The following is a 20,300-nucleotide window of genomic DNA, read 5'->3' on the forward strand; positions in this document are numbered from 1 at the left end:
CCATGCCAGTCATTGGTTCAGAAATTCAGTTGCAAGCCAATCAGCAAGTGCTTTGAGACCACGGTGGTCATGTGACTCGTGTTCGCTCTTTAGGGGTTTATCATTTGTAAGGCTCCGCTAACCATCCCTGAAGGCCAGCATAGCTTAGGGTCTCTTATCATGTGGAATGTTAACTCTGCTCATTGTTTAAGCAAATCTGCAGTCAGTTTCCTGTGAATTAAGAGTCAATGTAGAGACAGGACTGGAAGTGAAATCTGTTACTCTCCTTAGACAAACCATGTCTCAGAGCATCTGTCCCTTCCTGGGAAGGTTTCCAGCTTTGCCACAGAAAGGGGGATGCATTGCCTGTGAAGCAAAGAGAAGTAATAAAAAGCATGAGTTCTGGCCTCAGCTGGAAGAACTAGGTTTTCACTCAAGACTTAAACTTACACCAGGAAACGGGGAGGTGAACTGGCCGGAGCCTAAGTGAAGGGAGCCGTCCAGCTGCAGCGGCACATGGGGTCCACATCTGCCATTCCCTGTTTGTTATTGTTTATAGCCATTTATGAAGTAGATGCTCTCCTTACAAAGTGGATGTGGATGGTGTTTACCACTATAAGCTATTGTTCCTATGTTCAAAAGGAAATGGATACAAACAGATACAAGTTCTGGGTAGGGGGGTGATCCGATCTCCACCACTTCTCTACATGGTATGTGTTGGATTACATATATGTAATAATATCCATCAAGGTTTGGTTTGAAGGTCCAATGACGTATTATGTCCAAAACAGTAGACTAGCCCAAACCCTACAAAACAGTCCAAGACACAGATGGATCTGAGTTCATGAGTCAATGCAAAATTATTTTGCAGGAAAAGAGAAAGTTTTACAGAAACACTACTAGTAAATTACTGAGTCAGTAAAAGGAGACAAACAGGGTCCTCAAACACAGTTCCCTGAAGTGAGTGAGGCCCGTTATGCTGATTCAGTGGGCAGATTCTCACTGGATTTGGGCCCTGCTCTTAGTGGCTCGGTAGCTGCCAGCGCCAGTAATTAGGCCAACAGGCTATCAGAGGGACTGTCCCTATCTCTGACCTGTGCAGAAGTTCATTCTAGACCAGATTTCAACCTGGTTTTGTCTCCAAGCCCATACAGCAGGGAATGTTGATCTTTGACTCCCTAATGCTCAGAACAATGGTGGCACGTTTATTCATTGGTTCAGGCAGCCCCTATTTCATGAGTATATCTCTGTTAGTCACTGAGAATATCATATTGAGCCAAAGCCACCCTGATTCTCTTTACTCTTCGGCTCTTATGAAGCATATGGTCTATCTGGGAGGGCCATCAGATAATAAAAGCCAAGCGCATAATTACAAACTCTGATAAATATAATTAAGAAATGATTTCAGAACATGGAGAAGCTGGTCTCTTCTAGGGGCCCAAGGGAAATTCCAACAGGAAATAGCCCTTGAGTTCAGACCTGAAGGGTACAGTTAAATTAAGCAAAGAGGCGAGAAACATACAGACAACGAGACTGTGGTTGCAAAACTAAAGGGAATGTAGCACTGAATAATCAAGCAAATCCTGCATGATTGAGTGACTAACTGGGCCACCTGCCTAACATTTCTATGGCACTCACAAGATTCCTGGCACTGGATGGGGATTGTTCTAAGTGTTTAATTTTTGAAAACTTTTCATTTTTTTTCCAAATGTAAAAATCTTTAAATTTTTCAAATTTAACTTTAATCACTGGATTTCATATAGTGGCTATTATCATTAATTTGCAAATGAGAAAACCAAACTTGAAAAAAATATGTATTTTTTTTTCTAAACTTGAGCAATTAACCGAGTGTTCAATGAGCCTAACTGAAACAGAGAACCAGGAACATTTTGAAGACCTGTGAAATTTCTGAATTGACATCATTAAGTAAAGCAAAGAAGACAGGCTCAAACTATGATTCTGCAGACCCAGAAGCAAAACCCTTCTAAAGATATCGACTTCTTGGGGAAATAATTATATGAGGAAAAATTCTGTAAAACTAAACAGGTATTTATTTTTTTAATTCGTGTGTGTGCTTGGGGAAATGACAGCAAGTGGCATCTTCAGGGAAGCTGTGTTCCTTCTTTGAGACAAGGTCTTTGACCTGGAAGTCACCTACCCACTCTAGACCAGACAGACTCCTTGGGGATTCTCTTGACTCTGCTATGATTACCAAAGGGCACTGCCATACCTGGAATGTTTACCTGGGTTCTGGGGATTGAACTTGGGTCCTTGTACTTGCAAGGCAGGCAATTTACCCACGATGCTATTCTTCACATTTTCAGAATTCAGTTAAAAGTGTTGTTTTAAAAACAACTGCTAAACTATAAATATGTAGTGAAATAAAGCGGAGGGCTGTAGAACAAAAATGTCAATTACTAACTCAATGGAAAAGTTTGACATTAAAATACTAACCACATTAGTAGTGTGGTTGTTTAAATATCTTTCTCTTATATCTGAAGTTTCTAAATACCACAGGCATTTCTTCTTCAGGTTTCCAGCCACAGATCCATGGGCTCCAGTTCTCATTCTATCCCCAATGAAAGATACACTGAGAATTGGGAAAGCCTGGGAAATCCCTTCACAGGAAGGCCAGGCTAAATAGCCCAGCTAGGAAATGCACTCTGGTTGTCTGTTGAGACTTTAGTTCCTGTCTCATGCCCTTAGTTGCATAAACCCACAAGCCAACTGAAGTTATGAGGTCAGAAGACTAGGCAGGCAAGCAGCCAGGAGCTCTGCCAGCTTTGGTTATCGTCATACAGCCCAGGCATCTTTGTTTCCAGAGGATCCTGCCAGCAACTATACCCTGGAGATTGGAATGTCTTAGCAGGTCTAACAGTCCAAGGTATTGCAGGCTTCTTGTTAGCTTAAAACTCCTTCCCTCCAAGACAGAGGACCGTTGCTGACAAGTCTCTCCACCCTCATCCTATCCTCCTTCCCCCCTTTTCTCTCTCCCAGCTTCTCTCCCTTCTCCTCTCCTTCTCCCCCATCTCTGCCTGCTCCTCCCCTCCCTCTCTCCCTCCCCTCTCTTCTCCACCCCCAACATTGATCTTCCTCCTTCCTCATGCCCCACCCCCATCCATCCCATCCCCAGCTCCTTTGCTCCTCTTAGCCTCTCTTAAGAGCGAGAACTGTCAGGCAGTGAATCAAAGGAGACTATTTTTGCTCTCACTGTGAGAATGTTTACAACATACCTAAAACTCAGCCTGCGGTTTAATGTTGTGTATATTTCCAGAAAAAACGGACTGGTTTCCAAACTCAGCGAATGGCAATGAAAGCCACCAGAGGGCCTTAGGGGACTGCGTGGACGCTCCCAGCTCCCAGGGTGGCCAGCACACCCCACCTGAGCAGAAACAGGGCTGCTCATCAGTTTTCCTTCCTGGAGATGCTGACTTGAGGACTGGTAGCTCGAGCTCTGAAAGAAGAAATTCAAAACTCGCCGTGTAGGGCAGGGAATGCTGCGAACATGCTATCTTCTTCCACCCAACCAGGCTGCCCCCAACTGTTTTGGATCAATGTACTATTCTATTAGAATACAGTTAATCTTGAATATATTTTACCATGAAATATGAACACAGCAATTACAGAATTTTCCATTCAGTCTCCCCTATCATATTCTTAACATATTGGATTCTCTTCGAACAGCATTTAACTGTTTTCATATGGGCTTCTGCCTACTCTGAAAGATTCGAAATAGCCAATAATTTCGCTGCAATAAATCCTGACTGAACTCACTGCTCTCTTCCCTTCTTCTCCCCTTTCCTTCTTCCTTTTTTTCCTCCATCTTCCCACTTTTCTCTCTCTCTCTCTCTCTCTTTCTCTCTCTCTTTCTCCCTCCCTCCCTCTCTCTTTCTCTCTCTCTCTCCCTTTTCTTCTCTTTCCTACCCATCTCTTCTCCCCACTTCTACCCTCTCTCCCTTTTTTTGCTTTTTAAAACCTTTTCTTGCAATGATTCCAAGTCCTAAAATAAGATTAAGGTCTACCTAATTTTCCAAGAGCTTCCTGTTGATTTACCCGCTGATAGCAATTCCATGGTATTCAGGGCAATTAAACTCTCACACAGCCCTGCTCAGTAGATAGCTATGAGGTAGGACTGTCCAGGAGGTCTTCTCTTATCAAAGCTGAAATCAAAGATCTGGACAGGCCAGGCAGTGTTTGACCGGGCAGTAGCAAAACAGCCCCCTGGTGTTGGCTAAAATCCTGCCTGACAGCAGTTCTTGTTAGCAGCCAGAAACCTCAGGCCAAGCTGCTTACACGTGGTCAGCACAGACAGAGTGGGGCCAAAATCTGCCTGGCCTGTTCTTGGACCAACATTAACTTTCCACTGAGGTTTCGATCTGGACTCTGTGTTAAATCCTTGTAGTGTGAGTGGCTTCTATTGTCTAGGTCTCTGCTGACTTTCACCAGGCAACACTGGGCCTGTTGTTCCCATCTGTCTCCCTAGTAGTTTCAACAGCAGGCAGCTTGGGCCAGCCTCCAAAGAGTTGCAGCCTTGCTCAACTGGATTTAGGAAACTGGTTAAGCCAGGATTCAGCTTCCTTGGCTGTTTTGTTTTTGTTTTTTGTTTTCCCCTTTTGTTCAGACTATAATAACTTCACTCATTTTAGAGTAGTGATAGCCAAGGCTGAGGGCATATGCATCTGTAACCCCAACACTTGAGACATAGAACAGGAGGATCATGAATGAATTCAAGGCCCAACCTTAGCTATCCAGCCTACAAAGCAAGTTTCAGGCCAGCCTGGGCTACATCAAAGTCCATCTGAAACAAACACACAAGCAATTGAAAAGAAAGAGCAGTGGCTAATATCATAAAATGGAAAAGGACACATGGGCAGGAGGATTTGCTTGCTCAAAAGACTTGCCTTTACCCAGAATCCCTAGCATTCACTGATGCTGCGGAGGTTCAAGGTACTGAAACTGCTTCTCTGAAGCCTGTCTGTCCCACTGGAACTGTGAGGCTCAGACTCCCACGTGCACCAGGCCTGCCAATAGGGCTTGTTCCAACACAGGTTGCTGTTCCCACCCTAATGGTGGCTAACTTAGGCAGGGCCTGAGAGTTTATCCTTCGAAGCTCTCATGTGATGCTGCGCTGCTGGCCCTGGGCAGGGGCACATCTCAGGCTTGACGACACCAGACCATGAGCTCCCTGGGAGCAGCAATGGTCTCCCTCCTCCCTGGATGTATTCCATCTGCCTTAGGTCAGCTACAGATCCATACTTCAGCAATTACTTAAAACTCCATAGTGCCGTGAACTGGTCTGAATAGAAGACGTTCCACAGTTCCACAGTGAATGAAGCAAAGAGGCTCCATGTGCTGAAGCAGGACAGGATGGGAGGGGCCCAGAAAACGCTTTAGATCAGGTACTGGGGAAGCTCTGTCTAAGGAGGAAACAACTTAGAAAGGAGAATGAGCTGAGAGGGTGGGTCCTGTGAGCATCGACCAGAGAAAGACTTTGGTGGTAAAACAGTGCGTGCTTGAGAGAGATGTTATTCTCAAGATGCACCACGAACCCAAAACAGTGACGTGAGCTGGGTGAAAGGGAGAATGGCAGCTGCGACAGACAGAGAGCAGAAAGCAGCCTGGGAAGCAGTGACAGGGAGTCGGTGTTTAATTCTGAGTGTGATAGAAGATAATGGCAGGTTTGGTCTGAGCAGGAAATACTATGGGATAATTACATTTTAAAGCCCACATCGGAGAATTAATTGTGAGAAAGCCACTGCCTCAATAATCAAGGCACACAGTGATATTTTAGATCAGTGGTTTTCAATTTTCCTATTGCTGCAGCCCTTTAATATAGTTTCTCGTGTTGTGGTGACCCCCTCAATCATAAAATTATTTTCATCGCTACTTCATAACTGTAATCTTGCTACTGTTATCAATCAGGGTGTATGTTTTCTAAAGGTTTTAGGTGACCCTTGCGAAAGGGTCATCGACCTCCAAGGGGTTGCAACCCACAGGTTGAGAACCACTGTTTTAGACTATGTTGCAGGTGGTAAGACGCTAAGTGACAAGATCCATGTGACATTTTCAAGTTAGCTCAAGTTACTGGTAGGTATGGTATTTTCAAGGAAGAATGGAGAGTATCTCAGTGTTTTACTTTTTAACTGAATGAATGTGAAATGCACTGTGGGTAGTAAGGCCTGCGCATGACCGTTTTGTTTCGATCATGAGATAGAATTAAATATTACTCTTCAGGTAGGGTGGTTGGCTTGCTGTTTGAGACTGGAGTTTAAGATAGAGGTCCAGGGTGGACTATAACTTTGGAAATCCTTGTCAAAGAGACAGTTCTGGTTTGGCTTACATCATCATTGTGTTACAGTACTGGTAAGATCCTCCATCATGTGCAGAGGACTTGAAAAAAAAAGTAACCAGAAGCTGAGTACAGGCAAACCAGGATTTCCTAGAAAGGAGGAACAAATGCCAGGTGTTTGCAAAAGGAAGGAGAGGCCAACTCTTCTTGGTGAGGCTCAGTGATGGAGTAAGACAAGATTTGAGCACAGAGTTTGTACAAAACAAACCTGCTGATGACTTTGAACAACTGTGTCAATGAAGTGCACAGAATGAAAGAGTGACCACTTGGTCATGATTGGAAAGATGTAGGAAAGAACAGTCCATGAAAAGGAGAGAAAATGAGTTAACTATTCCAATGAGTGCTTTGTACAAATAGGAGCAGGGAAGCGAGACAGCAAAAGAGTGGAAAACAAGACCTCAAGATGGTTCTCAAAGAGAAGAAGCTGTATTTTCTGTTTAGGAGCTGTTAAAGACAGCTTAGAAAGAGAGAATGGGTGGACAAAGGAAAGGATGGGTGGATAAAGGAAGGGATGGATGGATGAAGGAGAGGATGGATTGATGAAAGAGAGGATGGGTGGATGAAGGAGAGGATAAATGGATTAAAGAGAAGATGGGTGGATGAAGGAGAGGGTGGATGGATGAAGGAGTAGATGGATGGATGAAGGAGAGTATGAGTGGATGAAGAAGAGGATGGATGAATGAAAAAGAGTATAGGTGGATAAAGGATAAGATGGGTGGATTAAGGAGAGGATGGATGGATGAAGGATAGGATGGGTAGATTAAGGAGAGGATAGGTGGATGAAGGAGAGGATAGGTGGATGAAGGAGTAGATGGATGGATGAAGGAGAGGATGGGTAGATGAAGGAGAGAATGGGTAGATGAAGGAGAGAATGGGTAGATGAAGGAGAGGATGGGTAGATGAAGGAGAGGATGGGTAGATGAAGGAGAGGATGGGTAGATGAAGGAGAAGATGGGTAGATGAAGGAGAGGATGGGTGGATGTAGAAGAAGATGAGTAGGTGAAGGAGAGTATAGGTGGATGAAGAAGAGGATAGATGGATGAAGAAGAGGATAGGTGGATGAAGGACAGGATGGGTGGATTAAGGAGAGGATGGACGGATGAAGGAGAGGATGGGTGGATGAAGGAGACAATGGGAGGTATATATGGCAGGTAACAGGGTCAGTGCTGGTAGTAAAGTACTTTACTGAGTAGGTGAGAAAGGAAAGCATCCATTAGAGAAATGGTGAGACTAAAGGACCAGGAAAAGAGTCCCCACATATGAGGAACGAGCAAGAAAATGGGAGCATCCTTTTCAGTCACAGAATAAAAGAGTCATAAATTTGCAATAGGATTGAGATATTGTGGAGTGTTTTCTAAACATACACAGAGTCCAGTCCTGGGTTTAATTCTCAGCACAAGAAGGAAAGATGGAAGGGGAAAAGGGATGGGGAGATAGAAAAAATAACTTTCATAAGCACAAGAGAGTTGCTTGTATGGGTTCAAAAGAAACTTAAGGAAACATAAGGACCACTAAACTGTACTGGTCATGGTAGGTTTAAATATCAGAAGCAACCACCAATCAAGCATTGTTATATGTCCTGTGAGTACATTGCATGAACATGATCCCTTGCTAGTAATGAAGTATAGAGCAGAAAAAAAGTTGTTAGATTGGGTATATTACAAGAGGTGAGGATGCCAGGTGAGGGAAGAGGAATCTAGAGTCTATTCAAAGGAGGAATGTTACTGATCAACTTTGGAGATCATGACAAGTTTCTCAGAGGAGAATAAAGTGGCAGAATCAATGGTCAGAAGTCCTAAAGAACGGAGGAAATTATTAGAATAAATGGAGAAATTGTGGGTAAAGTATATAATATCAATGCCTAACAATGAGCTCTAGGATGTGGATGATCAAGATAGAGAAGATGGTGGTGTGGGAGAATTATCTGTGTTCTGTCAATCATGTATTTTAATAAAATGCTAATTGGCCAGGCAGGAAGTATAGGCGGGTCAACCTGACAGGAAGTAGAGGCGGGGCAATGAGAATAGGAAGAGGCTAGGGAGGAGGAAGTTGATTCCTCCGCCACTCCTGCGCAGACCACCAAAGAGGCAGCATGTAACTTGCCCAGCTGAGAAAGGTACGGAGCCATGTGGCTAATGTAGATAAGGATAATGGGGTAACATAAGTTATAAGAGTTAACAAGAAGCCTGACCTAATGGGCCAATCAGCTTTATAACCTAATGTAGACTCCGTGTGATTTTCTTTGGAACTTGCCGGCTGTGGGGTACCTGGTGGGATAGAAACCCCAACAAGCCGGCCCCTCATACTACAAGATAGTGCCCTAAGAATGATGGAGTCAGTGATCAAGAGGCTAGGAGGCTTGCTGGATGAAAGGATCAAAATGATACAAACTTGGAGCAATAAGAAGTTTCCATGCAGGGTACAACCAACCATCACCCACAACTGAATTATTTGCAAGACAGACACACACATAAGGCAGTCTTGAACCCTCTAGGTGTTTATATGCATCCATTGTATAAAAGACATCAGAAGAAAACATGGGTTCTTTTATAAATAACACTTTGTTTGCACAGAACAAAACTGATTGAAATTTGAAGTGTTGTTTGGTGTTTGGTATTTTATAGAAAACCAGAATAGTTTCCACAAGTATTTGTACATTCATAATGTCAGCTGAGCATGGCCATGTGTGTGTGCACATGCACACACACACACACACACACACATTCTCCAGACATATAAGTAGATATACATACATATATATATATAGAGAGAGAGAGAGACGTTTGCAAGTGTAAATATACATATTTACAAATGTATTTATATGCATATGAACATATACATATATATGCATATGTGTGTCTTTATACAAATGTGTATGTATATACATTTAAGTGTGCAGGCATACATGTACATACAAATAAATGTATATAAATACCTAAGTGTTAGAAAGATTAAGAGGCTACAGAGAAGGCTCAGCATCTGATGCTCTTCCACTCACAGAGATACACTTACCTCTGTCTCCCCAGTGCTGGCATTAAAGACGTGCACCACCACTGCCGGGCTCAAGTCTTTTATCATATACACACTGTAACCCTTGCACCAAGTTTATTATACTTTTGACCTTGACTCTTGAAGATCAGAGCTCAATGTGTGGTCTACTGCTAAAATCAAACAGGACTTCCTGACAGATGCGAACTAGCCTCTTTTTTCCACCTCATTTTCTTCAACTATCCTTCAGCTATTTGGATCGTAGAGTTGTGGAGTTGTGTATGCTGTGTCATAAACCTCTTTAATCGCATGTAGAAGAAAGCTGAAAAGAGATAATTGGTATAAAGCACTATACTATTGACATTTTAAAACTTGCTTTAATAAAAATCAAAACAGAAACGAGCAATGACAGCATTTTGGCTGGAGCTGCTGGAAAAGCTAGCACCGAACTCCAGGTGTGCTGTCTTGGTGATTAGGTAGTGTTTCCACAAACCCATTGCTCTCCGTGGCTGCGATTTGCTTGCTTCTGCAAAGACTTTAATTCCTGTCTGGAATTCAACAAGTAGTACCTGCACATCAGCCTTGACTCGTGTGTTTGAGCATGTGGACCCCAGCAGGGGCTGCTGTTTGGGAAGTCTGTTGAACCTTTAAGAGGTGTGGCTTCTCTGGAAGAAGTAGATCACCCTGGCTGGGCCTTGAGGTTTGACATCTACTTTCTCTGGGTTTTGACAGCAGATACAACATGGCCCAATATAAACTTACCCTCCCTTAAGTTGCTTCTTGTGGGTACTTGGTCCCACAAATAAGACAAGTAAAAATAAGCATGATGAAGGAATGTTTCAGGCACTGTCTGTCTCACAGGGTGAAGCAGGAACTACAGATCATTTTAAATGAGATGTTCGAATGATTTTTCAGTATCTTCCTGAGGACCTTCTGTGTTCCAGGATCTGCACCGGGTGCTTCAGATTCATTGGCGACCAAAATAGACAGGTACCCCTACTCTCCAGTGGCTGTGTTTGTCTTTTATGTTGTTATCATGATAACTGGGTAATGAAGATTGTTTAGCTCACAGTCTGGAAGCTAAGGGACCTGATAGGCCACCAGCTCAGCTCAGCTCTAGGGAGTTTTCCTTGGTGGATGGTCCTGTAGTGTGTGTGTGTGTGTGTGTGTGTGTGTGTGTGTGTGTGTGTGGTTGAAAAACATTACATGACAGGATAGGAGGCTACAGTGAAGGAAGAGGTCAATTTTTTGACCTCCAATTAAGTCCTACTTCTGAACAACACCAAGAACCAAGCTCCCAAGCCTTGAATGCTTGAGAGTATATACTCAACCTAAATTCAAAGCACTGATATTTCAGATAGACCATAAACTATAAGTGCAAAAGACAAGTCTAGGTTTTATTAAAAGATAAACAGCTCTTCGGAAACAGAAGATAGTGTGAGACAGCAGAGACTGGAAACGGGACAACGTTCCAGGCGGGCCTCACCAAGAAACTGACACTTGAGTAAACCCTGGAGAAGAACGAGGAGGTAGGGCTCCGTGCATGTCTGAAGGAGGGGCAGTCTAGGCAGAGACCAGTCTGGAAAAGGTCCTCCAACACAGTCGGGCCTACAGCATTCTATCAGCAATAGTGAGGTCAGTGGACTTGAAGTAGAGCCAGGAATCAGATCAGAAAGAGACCCAGTTAGAGGTGGTGGAAAAGTGGGAAGTGAGAAGATGCAGTCAGACCTTTCTGGCCTTTGTATGTATGTAGGTGTAGACCAGGACAAAAATAAAAGGAGCTATTTCAGCATCTGACAGAGGAATAGTGCCCAGGCCACTGTGTAGAGGATACTGTGGGCAAGACGAGTAGGAGTGTGTAAAAGCAGAAGGAAGAAATCCAGGAATGAGAAGACAGAATGAAGTTTCCACATCACAAGGACAGGGCTTGAGGAAGTGATGAGAAAGAACATTTCAAACTAAATGAAATAGAAAGTCAGGGCAGAGAGAGAAACACAATGAGCAGGTAGGCCATTGTAAGGAAAAATTTGATTGGCGTGAGGCATTGATAAAGAGGAGAGACGGGAGGTCAGTTTGGGGTCGGGTTTTTTATGCTTTCAGAGCAAGCTAAGAATTTCAGACCTCATCCTGTCCTTAAGGGAAACTGTCAGAGTATTTTGAGGAGAATGGTATGAAAAATATTTGAGATTGAGGAAGCTAGTTAGACTGGGAGGTCCTACAGGGACACATCTGCATGCATGCAGCTACAGGGATGGATTTGCAGGCTTGCCACTCTCTTGGAGGATTTCTGATGAAATGGGGGTGGGACAAAGTGTGACTCAGCACTTTGTAGGGATTAAGATAGCAGATTTCAGAATGACACATGCGTGGGTAGGATTTTGTCTGCATTCAACTGGTCATGGGCAACAGGTTATTTGGCCTCTCCAAATCTCTCTTTCCTAATTTATAAAATGGGAATAATTGTTCCTAATTCAAAGAGTTACCCTGGCCATGAAATGGCCCAGTGACCTCTCAAATCTAAGCACATAGTAAGTGTTCAGGAAACTACTCACAACTCTTCATTAGGGGGAGAAAGGAAAAGTAGATGCACTCTAAAATGCGATCCACTGCTATAGGAGTTATGGTAAGAGATACTGACTGATAAATGCTAACATTGAAAAGTTGAAGGAAGGTATGTGTGTATATAGTCTCAAAGCTTCCCCCCCAAATAAGTATTAATTATAAAGGGAAAGTTAGCATGGTCCAGTCATACTTCACCTCGGTTGCAAACTGGAGGAGCTAAGGTGCTATATGGTAGTCAAATGCTTCACATAGCCCTGTGACTGAAAAGGGGACATTATCAAGAGAACTCAAATGTGAATGAAATCTGCACTTGAGCGGGTCGTGTCAGGTGGGCATTTGTTGCAAAACGAAGCGGCAGGCTGCATTCTCACCGGGATCCCCGCTCCCCGGCTAGTTACACCCGAAATAATTACACAGAAACTGTATTCATTAAACAGTGCCTGGCCCATTAGCTCTAACCTCTTATTGGCTAACTCTCACATCTTGATTAACCCATTTCTAATAATCTATATGTCACCATGAAGTCATGGCTTACAGGTATGAGTCTAGCCAGCATCCGTCTTGGGAAGGGGAATCATGGCATCTGCCTGACTCTGCTTTCTTTCTCCCAGCATTCTGCTCTGTTTACTCCACCTATCTAAGCTGCTGCCCTATCAAAAGCCAAGGCAGTTTCTTTATTTGACCAATGAAAGTAACATATAGACAAAAGGCCCTCCTACTGCAGGCATTGACCTTCACTTTTCTAACTGTGCAATGGTGATGGTAGGTGCCAGTATTAAGGAAAGCTGAATTGTGCTACTATAGGAATCCTGGATGCTATTCTGCTCTTCTATAAGACTAAAACTATCTTTTAAAGTGAAAAAAAAATATGTATTAAAAGAAATTTTCTTGAGAGATCGCTACAAAAAGAAGTCCTATTGGTATCCTGAATGAAGTTGACTTTAAGAAATGGAATGTCTTATGGAAAGGCCACCTTGATGGTTGTTCTTTGTTATATTTTGTTGAAAGATCAAAAGTTGGAAAGAACATGAGGGTGGAGTTGCTTATGAAGGTATGGATGGAAGAATGTGTGGGCCAACTCATGACTATAGTTTGAATGCTGGATATTCCCTTTTTCCAGATCATGTGTTGTAGATTTGGTCACTGGGGTGGCCAATCAGTGTTGGGAGGTGGGGACAAGGAGAGGATGCTGAGGTCAATCAGGGGTACCACCCGTGTTCTCATACAACTCATAAGAGGAGGCATCAAGAGAAGTATGTGAGCACACCTGAGGGTGAGTATAAGTTCATGTGTGTTAGTGACTTCACACCTAACTGCTGTAGGAATTCCTACCACCAGTAGCCTTTAAGTTACCCACCCACTTGGGCGTGGCCTCTTATACTACATATGCCCATGTAAAGTATGCATCCGGCCTCTCTTCCAGCAGCATGATTTGGTTCCTGTTCCCCATTTGTACAGAGGACTGTAATCTGTAAGTCTACCCCTAAATAAATAACCCTCTATTATCCTCAATTCTGAGCTAGTGTGGGATTTCTTTGAAGTGTCCGTCTTCACCTAACACTTATGCACAAGGCATCAGATGCTGTGTGTAATTGAAGTATGAGGAAAAAACAGAAAAGATGTAGGGGGAGAAATCAAGTTAGGAATAACCTGCTAAGAGAAAAATGGTGATAAAATATGTAGACTAAACCGTTAAAGAAAAGGCATTACATAGGCATATTCAATAGACAAACTACATTAAAGGCTTTCTTTATAGAGATGGCAGAAAAGCCAAGAGGTAGCAGGAATAAAGTCAAAGAAAGAGAGAGGCAATTGTTAGCATAGCTAGAACTAGGAGGAAAATAGCCACGAGGTCAAGCTAACCTTAACCAATTGGCAAGAAGGTCATAGGAATTGGTGATCAGTTAGTGAAGCCAATAGATTTGGAGGCAAGGTATGAAAATGTAAGAAAAATGGTTAAGTGGAAGTCACAGTCATGGTCCTCGTTAGATCCTCAGATCTCAGACATAACTAAGGAATCTCCATCTGCTCGCTCACTACTATGGTTTTAATGTTGGATGGTCCCCTTTGCCCAAATCATTGCTGTAGCTTTTATCCCTAGGGTAACAGTCAATGTTAGGAGGTGGCAAGTAGGAGAAGATGCTGAGGTTAATCAGGGACCTCAGTCGCAGGCAGGAGTTACAGTGTTCTTCTCACACAACTTCTTGGTAGTTCTGGGGGAAGGATTACTATTAAAGCCTCAGCCTGGTCCCACCCAGCTCTCTCTAGCTTCCTGTATTAAGATATGATTTTGTGATCCTTAAGAATGCTTCTGCTCCTCCTCCATGGTCATGAGAACTTGGTTATGATTCAGCTCAGAACACCATCACCAGAACTGAGTAGCCACCAGTGTCATTGTCTTGATTCTACAAAACAGTGAGACATATACACCTTTTTATCTTCATAAGTAGCATTGAGTCAGGTGTCTCATCACAGCAACCAAAAGCTAACTAATGCATCTGCTTGCATAAATTCTGTAAGTATCTTAGTAACCACTGTGTACCTAGTGTCGCAGGTAGGCAATAACCACTGACTAGAGAAGGGGGGATGTTCTACATTCTGCCATTTAGAAGCTCAACGGCACGTTAACAAAGCAAGATCTGGATCTTCTTTCAGATGAAGAACGAGAAGAAGCTAGATGAGTTGGCAGAAATATCTTTCTAGTTCGGCACACAAGGATGTGGTCAGGATAACAGTGACTTCTAGTGCATGATTCAGGCTTTGAGCATTTGATCCAGAGTTAAAGCTCCTAGGTGTGACTCGTTTTGTTCATAGGTTTGAGGAAAGATCCCTTTTGTCCCCATATACCTCAAAGCCCATGGCATGATGCCTAGTTTGGCCGGACTTCCAGCTTTCCCATCAGCCACTCTATGAGTAATGCACTTTGTCTGAAAACTTCCCTGACTCATTGTTGAGTGTAATTGTATTGATAAGAAGGATGTAGGTTAGGAAGATAGCAGAGCCGCACTCTTCTTTTCACAGCATTAAACTCACAAACATTTAGTTTGTATGAACAAAAAAAAAATCTATCATGTTCGAGAGACTAGATATGTCTTGTTCTGAGATGGCAAAATGAGTGTCCAAAAAAAAGGAACACAGAAGCATGAGGTGATCTTGATTTATGATCAAAACACAGCTTCGACGAAAACATCTCATCCATTACAGGCCTTCAATGGATGTTCAGCTAAAGATATAAGAATGGAGCAAAACTAAAGGTAATTTATCACCCATCTCCACTTTTCAAACAATGTAAAGTGCTGCTTTATTGTATGTTTAGGGCTTGCTAATGACACATATTAGGACTCCATGTTGGTCTGCAGGATTTCTATCTCAGGAGAGGAATCCAATGGAAACTCAAAGAGATTATTGCACACAGCAATCTTGTCTCCTGTAATGTCCCAGGATAAGTCAACAGTTCCTGGAAACATTGACGTCGTGACTAACTACATCACCTCCACCGAGCTGCTGAGCACCCCACAGCCCCAGTTGCTTTATCTGTAACCACTTCTTATTTCAGATGCTCCTGGAGCTGTTTAGTGAAGTCGTCTCTGGTGCAGGACCGATGCACCGCACATGGAACGAAAAGGACAATTACTTTTCTTATTTCCCCTGGCATAGCTTTGGCAGAGCTTCTCTTTGTGCACCCTTTATTTCGTTGTGTCTGAAACCATGAGTTGTGTGCTCAGCTGACAAATTTCTATGTCCTTCTTTCTTTACAGGGAGGAATGGTGGTAAGACAGATAGAGATATGGGGCACAGGAGCCTCTGGCAGAGCTCCTGCCCCTTCTCTTCATCTTCTTACTGTTCATCAAGGTGAGAGCAGTAACTCCAGCATTCCCCTCATGACCTAAGAGTAGAAGTTTTGCTTTGGGAGATGGTAGGGTGCTACGGATGGAAGCTTCATCTACAGTAATTGCCTGGAACCTCCATACAGTCCTGAACCTCATATATAAGAAAGAGGAAATTCCTCATTAGTTTGAGTTCCTCTGTTTATTTATTATTTATTTGTTTGTTTTGTGTTTTTGAGACAAGGTTTCTCTGTAGCTTTGGCTCCTGTCCTGGAGCTAGTTCTTGTAAACCAGGGTGATCTCGGACTCATAGAGATCCACCTGCCTCTACCTTCTGAGTACTGGGATTAAAGGCATGCACCACCACCGCCCAGCTGTTTCTTTATTTTTAAGAACAACAGGCAATTCATGAATAGGAAATACAGTTGAAGGTCTTCCAGTTCCCATTTTCACATTCTTGCAGCCTATCTTATTTAGGGTTTCTGCTGCTGTGATAAAATATCATGACCACAGGCAATTTGTGGATGACAGAGTTTATTTCAGCTTATAGTTCCTCCACATTACAGTCCATCACTGAAAGAGGTCATGGCAGGAACTCAAGGCTGGAACCTGGATGTAGGAACTCCAATAGTAATTATTAATCAAGAAAATGTCACACAGCCTTATATGCAGCCCGATCTTAGCAGAGACATTTTCTTAATTGTGATTCCCTCTTCCCAAATAAATTTAGCTTTTGTCACATCAAAAAACTCTAACAAGCACACTGACTTTCAACACATTCTTCTTGTGAAGTCTCCATCATTCCTCTACTCCTTAACTCTTAGATGGACTGGTACCTTGTTTCAGCCTAAGCTTTCCCTGCCTTTGAAGAGATGAGCATCCTTCTCCTATCTTCTATCCTTCAGCTGATCATGCACACATGGAAAATAGCTCTGGTCCAGACAGCTTAGGATGTCATAAAGATGCATTTGAGAAGAGATTTGAGGTGTTCTAACAGTGAGACTAAGGGCCTGGCTAAGTTTATCTCTAGACTAAAGAGTATATGTATCAAACAAGAATATTTTTATAGGACCAGGCACTCTATAGTGGCCTCTGTCTACCATATTCAAATAGAAAGTCTCATTTTGTGTGTGTGGTTATATGTGTGAGTTATAGATGTGTATGTGTGTGTGTAGTGTAGATGTGTGTGCACACACACATGTGTGTAGAACAACCAATGAGTAACACAGCTATCCTGGAGGCAGTCACACAAACCAGCCATGCCACTGAGATAGAAGCCCCTCCATAAACTAGGCATAGTGTTGTGACTGTTCATTCTTTGCTACATAGTTAGTTTGAGGATAACCTGAGCTATGTAAGACCCTATCTCAAAATAAAAATCCCCTCAAGCTTAGTCATCCTTCTGATGGCATCTCTTCCTGCTGACCAGAGAGACTCTAGGCAACCCATCATCAAGAAAAAGCACCCCAAAAACCTGAACCACAGACATGGTTTGATATTGATAAGTGATAAATTCTTGTGGTTTGAATCCACTGAATGGACCAGGTGGATCCATTCAGTGGATTCACTGAATGGAATGGAATGGTGGGCTTCAAGGCAGCAAAAGGAAGCTTATGTGGTAGGAAAAATAGAGGTGTTTGCCATAAACAGCCAGCCCAGAATGCAACAGAGAAAGAAATAATGAGACAAGCTGGTGTGAGGAAGTGGAGAGAGCAGAGGCAATAGTGACAAAGGTCACAGGCTTTTCAAGCCAAAACCTCGTGATCTTGAAGAAGATCTGGCACCTGCCAGTTCTGTGGTCTTAGGAAGATCCAAAAGTCTCTCAGCTTCAGGGTCCTTCGTTATTTATGCTCTAAAAAAGCGGAGCTAGAAATGTCAGCTGAGAAAGAGCATGCTAACACTATTATCATGTTATTATTATCACCCATGTTAACACTATTCTCTTGCTCAAGAACCTGGATTGGATCCTTTTTGACATGAATCTCAGATAGTGTTTTATCTGTCGTTCTTGCCTAGTCTTACATAATTATAGTTGTTCTCATATACACCACCAAGACATATCCCAGGAGCCCCTATAGATACCTAAAGCTGAGGACTACAGCAAACCTCACATACAGATACTGCATGTTTTCCCATACACTCATCACTGAGAATAAAGATTAACTCCTACATTAGGAAAAAGGATTGATTAACAACAATAAATAATACTAAAATAAAATATAATTATATATCTAACAAAATATGTGTGACTATGATCTGTGTCTCGATGTGCTTTAATGCATTGATTCCATTCTTCCTATAAGTGATTTAAGGCAACTCAATACCTATGTGAGCAGTGAACTGAGGCAGCATCAAGCTATTGTATTTGGGGCTATTTGAACATAAGCAATGCTATTCTACTGGCCTTTTCATCCATCAACTTTTATTTCCTTTCCGTGTCGGTACCCAGGCAGACAGACCATATTTATCATTCACTTGGTTGATATGACCTGCTATTAGTATTATTTCTCCCCTAAAATAACCAGAGCAATAAATAAATAAAAATAGAGACTAGAAAGGTGAAATGGGTAAGGGGTTTGCCACCAAAGCATGACAACCTAGTTAAACTCCTGGAACCCACACAATGGAAGGGCAGAGCTAACTCTCTCAATTTATCCTCTGAATTCCACAGAAATACCATGACATGCATAACTCCCACCGCCGCCACTACACAAAATAAGTAAATAGATATGTACTTTAAAATTTTACCAATTCAGGATTGGTGAGAAGACTCAGTGGGTCAGAGCATGTTCTGCTTTTGCAGAGGACCCAAATTAAGCATCCAGTGCCCACATTTGACAGCTCACAACTGCCTTTAACTCCAGCTCCGGGACATCTGATGCCTCTTGCCTCCATGGACACTAGGGTATACATATGCTTTCACACACAGAGACCTCTGCAAGTAAGCATAATTAAAAATAATAGTTAAAAGTTCACCAATTAAGTTGCAAATGATTTTATTTTTATAATTTTATTTATTGCTGCTCTAATAGTTCTATGCTATTTTATGTATTGATATTACTCACCATGAAGCTTAATTTACAAGTTAAATATCCTCATAGGTGGATATGAGTAGGAAAATAGAATATGAAGGGTCTGGAGGTGTGCACTGGGTCTTAAAACATATCCCCCATGAATAGTGAGGACCACTCTAATTTGTTGTGGCAACAATAAATGAATGGATCCAGGTTGCTTGTAGAAAATTGGTCTTTTCATGAAATATAGTTTTGCAGACTTGCATTTTGGAACTTCCTGCTAGACCCTTCAAATTTAAACTGCCATAAGAGGCAGCTCATTGAGTACCTAGTCTAGCTTTCTGAAACCTACAACCTCCTAAGCATTTTCCTAAGGGTAACAAGCAAATAGCTATAGTAATGGTGATTGAAGTTACAAAGTCTTCATTGGACTCCAGACACTGTTATATGTTTAAATATATATTTATTTAAATATATATTTATATTTATTTATAAATATAAATTTATAAATAAATATATTGCTAACTCCTATTGCTAACTCTCAAAAACAGTTATCACTCTTTCCACTTCATACACTGGCAAGTTGAACTTCAGAAACATTTCATTGTTTAATTACTGACCACACAGACAGGTGAGAAAGTTCAGATTTAAAACCACCTAAATTCCAAAGCTGAACATTCTCTATTATTGAAAAACAAGGTAGATTCTGGCTACTCTGCAACTAACATGAAAACTTCATGTTCAAGACCGTCACAAAGGCACCTCTGAAACAACCCGTGTTAAGGCCATCACTGATCAGGTCAAGTGCAGAAGAGAAGCCATTGCTACCACTGTCAATTTTAGTCTGAGAAAAGGGCAGCTGCATTTTCACGCAAGATCAGCTTATAGATCCCATTAGTCATTTGTTTTATCACAAACTACTGGAGACATTAACTTACAGGGAGCCCAGAGTTATTTTGACTCACGGCTTCTATCTATGCTCTCTTAGTCCCATTGTCACGCTGTTGTTGTGTCTGTGACAAGGGAGTGCATTACAGTGGGGAGGATGTGGTATTCCAACTGCTTATCTTGTGGTAAACTAAGAAAGAGAGGTAGAGAGAGAGGAAGAGAGATAAATGGAGAGAAGATCCTTCAATGGCATGCCCTCATGACCTAGTACCATTCACTAGACGCCATTCTCCCAGTTGTCCCATCACTTCCCATTAATATCAGGGGCTGGAAAGCACTACAGTGGTCATTGGGGGCCTTTCAAGATCCAAGATCCACACTATAACATGGAGATAAAGCAAGTGAGATCAGGCTTAGGATATAGATCAGTGACAGAGAACTTGCCTAGCCTGTGTGACACCCTGGGTATGAACCCCAACGTCATAAAAGAAAGATATGCATGAGGGAAGGGAGGAAGAAGGAATAAAGGTGGGAAGGAAGAAAAAACTAAGGAAGTAAAGAAGGGATAGGAGAGGAGGGAGGAAGGGAGAGAAAGATAGAGAAGAGAGAGAGAGAGAGAGAGAGAGAGAGAGAGAGAGAGAGAGAGAGGATGTGTCCACAAATAAAACAGTCCAGTAAAGAGGCATGAGAAGA

Source organism: Myodes glareolus, chromosome 3, assembly GCF_982192425.1.
Source record: "Myodes glareolus chromosome 3, mMyoGla1.1, whole genome shotgun sequence".
In the NCBI taxonomy this organism is placed as follows: Eukaryota; Metazoa; Chordata; class Mammalia; order Rodentia; family Cricetidae; genus Myodes; species Myodes glareolus.